General features: G+C 46.8%; 1 protein-coding gene across 10 annotated transcripts in view; it reads right to left on the reverse strand.

Annotated features, from left to right (window-relative positions):
• The window catches only part of CNOT1 (CCR4-NOT transcription complex subunit 1), a 103,112-nt gene extending 97,422 nt beyond the window's left edge, over positions 1–5,690 (reverse strand). For 4 of the 10 annotated variants that reach the window (XM_070760599.1, XM_070760598.1, XM_070760595.1 and 1 more), the window contains exon 1: positions 5,065–5,217. The gene's annotated coding sequence lies outside the window, so the exon portion shown is untranslated. Of the gene's footprint in view, positions 1–4,914; positions 5,218–5,619 lie in introns of those variants that run through there. The other 6 variants (XM_070760593.1, XM_070760597.1, XM_070760594.1 and 3 more) reach the window with 3 other exon arrangements.
• Between the last annotated feature and the right edge of the window lie 310 nt (positions 5,691–6,000).

Genomic DNA, 6,000 nt, shown 5'->3' on the forward strand with positions numbered 1-6,000 from the left:
AAATACTCTGCTATTTAAAAGAAAATACAATAGCACTAGCGCAATGTTCCCTTTAATTTTTTTTCGGTGTGGCCGGAAAAGTATAGTGTCTGAGCGGCAGTCCCTTTGGACTGGGCGGCACAGAAGTATAAATAAATAAATAAAAAATTCCCTTCTTTTTTATTAAAAGAAATTAATAATAAAACACAACCAAAATCTATTACTATTATTACTATCTTCTCTTTTTCCATCCCTGTCTCCTCCCCCCTTGGGTGTGTGTGTGAACTCTTGAACCATTTCCAATAACAGGTGAGCTATTGGAAATGGTTCAAGAGTTCACACACACACACAAAAGGCTGGGGTTTTTTTTCTCTGTTATTATTTGGGTGCTTTTTACCATATGCTTTTAATCAAGAGTCATTTCTCTCTCTTTCTCTCTCCCCCTCTTGCTCTCTCTCTCTTTTTCTCACTTTCTCTCTCCCTCTTTTTCTATCTCTCTCCCCCTCTTTCTTTCTTTCTCTCTATCTCTTGCTTTCTTTCTCTTCTCTCTCTTGCTATCTCTCCCCCCTTTCTCTCTCTCTCTCTTTCTCAATTACTTTCTCTCTCCCCCTCTCTCTATCTCTGTCAGCAAGGGGGCTGCGAGAGCGCTTTCTCTGAGCGCTTCGGGAACGCCTGCCCTGCCTCTACTGCAGCCCCCTTGCTGAAAGGTCCGGGACGAAAGCGCTCCCAGCGAAGGGGCTGCGAGAGGGGCGGGGCGGGCATTCCCCAAGCGCGCGGAGAAAGCCCTCTCTTGCAGCCCCCTAGCTGGCAGCGCAGAAGAAGCCGCAGCCACTGCCACGGAAGAAGTCGCATCCCAAGGCAGGAGGCGGCGGAGGAGGAGAGGGGTGGATCAGCCGGGTGGGGGGCAGCGTCGAGAGGCCAGGGGCACGAGGGGGCCGGAAGCACCGTGGGGAGGCAGGGGCGGCCGCGGCTCCCTTCCCTTCTACTGCCGGCGCCTCCATGCCCCCGCAACCCCCCGCGGGCTGGCAGGGGGATGGGGAGCGCGCGCCCGTGGAAAAGGATGCGCGGGGGGGGTTATTTTGGGGCACGCGCGTGCGCACGCGCGCAGCTTACGGGGAACGCTGGCACTAGGTCTCTTCAGATCAAGTATTTATTTTTAAAAGTTTCTTCATTTTATTAAGTTGTCTAGTACAATAATAAAGCAGGCTTTAAAAAATAAGTTTAATAATTTGAACATTCTAAAGGCATTTATAGTTAATGACTTAACTCCTTGCAGCAAAAAAACCCAACAATCAGCAGTCTGATTAGGATAAGAAAATAAAATTCTGTCTTTGCCTCTCCCTACAGCAATTTGCCTCCCTGCAGCTTTAGTTTCACTTTCATTTTAGCACCAGCATCTTCAATCAATCAGCTGAGTGCTGGGAGGCAGATTATAATCATGGCTTATGCTAATTAAGATCTGCTACTGTTTGCTGCAAGGAGGTAAATTGCGGGCAGGCAGAAACCAAAGAGTGGGGGTGGGCTACATTTGGTGCGTAAGATGTATCCAGGTTTTCACCCTCTTTTTGGGGGGGGGGTAAAAAAAGGTGTGTCTTATACTCCAAAAATATGGTCGTTGCTTTCATGTTTCAAAGATTTCAGTTTAATATTTGTCTTAATTGGCAGAAAGCATAAAGAATTAGAATTATTCAACATGCTTAGAAATACCATGATGAAACAGATTCAGCAACATTTTTAAAAAGAGCAGCTTTGATACAAGGGAACCACATCTTCTAAAAACTCAAGGGAACACCCAGAACATTCCTTATGTTGATTTGGGCTCTGGGTATCTAGATTGGTGTCATGTTAACTAGTAGCTGGTTTCCACAGCTTTAATTAAATAATTTTTCCAACCCTATCTAGAGCTGCTAGGGATTCAAATTGAGATATTTTATATTCAAAGGCATATCAGGACTTTGAAAAAGATGCTACTAATCCTTAGTCCTTTTCTGTAGTAAAAAATCTAAGATACTGATGTTTTAGATCTAATGGGCTTCATATAAATATTGATAAATGGCACATTTGGAACACTGAAATTCCACATAAAAATTCCAAGTCTACTTTCAAACTGAACAGATGAACAAAAAACACTAATGACATGAAGTTGCTATCCATGAGAAAAATTTCCACATTATTCAGAGTACAAGACACTCCAAAGTATAGATTTCAGAGGTGGAAAACAAAGAAAAAAGTATTCTGAACCAAATGGTGTAATTATTATATTATTCAATAAACTAGCAGTGTAGTGAATACATTTTACAAACACTTTTTACAAACTTCAAACTTGACAGCTTTAAGACTAGTGGATTTCAACTCCCCAGAATTCCTTCTCCAGTCATGCTAGCTCAGGAATGGGAGTTGAAGTCCACAAGTCTTAAACTTGCCAAGTTTGAAGGCCCTTGCACCCCTAATCCCTAACCCAGGGGTCTTCAAACTCGGCAGTTTTAAGACTAGTGGACTTCCCAGAATTCCTCCTCCAGTCATGCTAGAAGGCAAAAATAGCCCCATTTTTGCTCATTTTTTTCATTAAAATTGGGTAGGCAAAGGGCCTGGGAAGCCTGCAGTCCACTCCTGGGTGCTGGCAAAAATAGTCCAGTTTTTGTGAAAAATTGCTTTTTTTTCACCAGTTTTTTCCACAACAATTGAGACATTTTTGCCATCCCCAGCACCTAAGAGCTCTCTGCAGGTGGGGTGGCCGGGCTTCGGAACAAAAATGGCTGCATTTGCCACACTGACATTTCCACTCTCTCTTCTTCTTTTTTTTTTTGGGGGGGGGGGTCTTACCTTCCAAAAAATATGGTATATATACTGGAAGCCTCACAGAATAACAGAGCTCGATGGGACATTGGAGGTACTTTAGTCCAACCACCCTGCTCAAGCAGGAGGCTTAGACTGACCTATCAATTTTTTAAATTATCTTCATCATGTACCCTATAGAATCTTCATATCACTTACAATTAGGTTGGTCTGCTGCAAATGACATCACAAAAAATACCTGAAAGATTATGAATCCCAGGCAACCTTCCTATGAGATGAGTTGAGTTACCTGCTCTTGAGAAGTACATTCTTATTAATGCCAAATCATACCTAACAAAGAAAGGGATTCATTTAAAATTACAATAGGAATACCAATTACATAGCAATGGTGATGTAAAGATGTTGCATTAAGCATTTACAAGGAAAGGTAACATTGCAGCAAAAATGTTCACTCTAATTCTATTTTGCAACCTATCACATTCATAATGTCAGATATTTTAATATGGGACATTAGTTAGAAGTCTAACATTTAAGCATAGCACCAAAGGAACCTCTGGAACCATCTTTCTGTGCAGAGTATATTTCAGCAGTCTAAACCCTATTGTAAGTAAAGAAATGTGCAACTGTTGCCAGAGGTAGTGAAAGCTAAAACATTAAACAAAGTACTGTAGTGAAAATGCATTCCCTCCCAGTACCTAGAAATGTGACACCATACAGAATAAGCCAAAGCATAATTACTAAACTTGGTTTCCCAACAACCGATACAACTTCTAGCTTAGTTGTCTCTGAGACCATATACACCAAAGACAAAGTCCAATCACACTTGGACAATAAAGAATTCTATTCTGTTCTATTCTAATTATAGCTTACTTCTAATTATAGCTTAATGCTGAATTTATCCTACAATAAAGTCCTTACAATTGGACAGGAAAAATTGTTAGTTGTTATAATCATAGTTAAGAGGCACCTCATCACTAAGTTCCACACATCTCCCAACAGTTTCATTAAGAAACAAGTTAGACAGCAGAAGAGCTGTCCCTTCAGGATGACCCTTATAGGCAAACTAACAAACCAATTCTATGGGCCTAATTAACTAAGCTGCCCTAGAGAGCATTATAATAATTGAAGGAATGCTTATTACTGACAATCCAGACCACAATCACATATCCTTTTAATGAAAGAACATGATTTAAGTTACAAACCAGGATAGATGGGGCAAAAGACATTAAAACAAATGTAAAAATGCTTCCACCATATTTATTACCAAGACTTATTACCAAAGAAATTATACCAGGGCTCGGATATGAATCAGCAGCTTCCCAATTTACACCTTATTTTTCTTATTTGTACCCTGCATTTATTTATTTTACAAATAAAGCGAAGAACATATCCAACAACCTTCCTCCTATTTTTGAGTTTGGCTGCGACTTGCCCAAAATGACCCACTTAGCTATCGTGGCTAACGCGGGATTGTAACTCAGAGTCTGTCTCTCTTGCTTTGCAAGGTAACCACTAGTACAATGTTTCCCAATCTGGGCAACTTGAAGATATCTGGACTTCAACTCCAATTCTGGGAGTTGAGGTCCAAATATCTTCAGGTTGCCCAGGTTGAGAAACACTGCACTAGTAGACCAAACTGGCTCTTATCCATTTCCATAAACTCTACAATAATATCATTGCTAGAATCCTACAACAAACATCTCGTTCAATCAAGAAAACTAGCAGCAGTTGCAGGGCCCAGCCTGGAACCGGTTCTTGTTCACCCTGCCGTTCGTCTTACAGCCTTGGCAAGTTCACGGGAGCAAAAGGCCTCCTATGTTCACTTGCCGAAGTTCCCCTCAAGTTCAATACTACCCCCCTCCACGGAAGAGACGCGCCTCGAGCACCCGGAACGGGAGGGGGTCGAGGCGCTCGGACGGACGCGGCCAAGGGCTGAACTTGCAGGGAACGCCCGGGAGGAGGAATCCTGTCCCTCCGAAAGAGCGGCCCCGCCAGCCGCCTCCGCCCAACCGCTCGAGGCCTGAGGTGGCGGCCGCCCCCGGGAGCCCCAGACCGCGTGCCACGTGCTACCCGGGAGAAGAGCAGCCGCCGCAGCCCAGGGGAACTGCGACTGGCCCGCCGCCGCGGGAAACCACCCACCTCTCGGCAGCCGAAAGAAGAGCCGCCGCAGAGGCCTCCCCGCTCGGCTGCGTCGGGCAGGCGTCCGAGGGGGGCGGCAGACCGCTCGCGTCTCCTGGCGTGTTGGAAATTCCGCCGCTTTCCAGCCTGGGGCGCAGGCGCGGAGCTCACCTCGGGGGGTTCGGGGCGAGAGGTCTCGGGCCAGACCAGGCACCGGACTAGTCGCTCGCGTTCTCCCTGCTCGCCTCTCGAGCTGGTCCCCAAACAAAATGGCGACCGGGGCCGCGCGCTCACGTCGCGGCCTTTCTCTTCCCGTCTTCCTCTGCGCAGAACGCAAAGAAAGGAGGAGGGACCCCCACCTGAGGCTCAATCCGCCTGCGCGGAAACAACTTCGACCAATCAGAGATCCGTCCCGGCGGGTGCTGGAGTCCGCCTCCCCTTTTCTACCCAATCCCTAGAAGGACACCCCGAGTTCGCCTTTGCACTCCCGTCGACGGAGGGACGCAAAGATGCCCCCATGAAGTTGACGGGGACGGAAAGTGGGCGGGGACGATTAAACTCAGAAGACCTTGCGGAATTGGGGTACGGCTGCGATTGGATGGTTTAAGTACGGAGCCTGGCGAGGCCAATCGCAGCGGGGCGCTAGGAGGCGAGCGCATCAGTCGCGAAGGCAGACGCGCGTGCGCAACTGGCGGAAGCGGGCCGGGAGGATGGGGTCTCACTTGCCTGGTTTGCCTGGTGCCTGGTTTCGGCAAGGTGGGCGGGGCGAGCGGAGTGACGACAGGAGGCAGCGAGGTCGGGTGGGGCCTTTTATTGACTGGCGGGGAGGCGGGGCGGAGGGTATTTCCGGCGAGCGGCTCTGGCGTGGAAGCGGCGGCGGAGCATTTCCGGGGCCGCGCCGGCCTTGTCCAGCGCCATCATGCGGAGAAGGAGGCGAGCTGACGAGACCGGAGGGAAGGCGGCCCGGGGCGGTGTATTTTATTTTATTTATTTATTTATTTATCCAATACACAATAATACACAATGAAGGTTATAGAGGATATAGTAGAGAATACGAGATATAGGAGAGACTATAGGACAGTGGACGGAAGGTACTTTAGTGCGCTT

Source organism: Erythrolamprus reginae, chromosome 9 (genome assembly GCF_031021105.1).
Source record: "Erythrolamprus reginae isolate rEryReg1 chromosome 9, rEryReg1.hap1, whole genome shotgun sequence".
Lineage (NCBI taxonomy): Eukaryota > Metazoa > Chordata > Lepidosauria > Squamata > Dipsadidae > Erythrolamprus > Erythrolamprus reginae.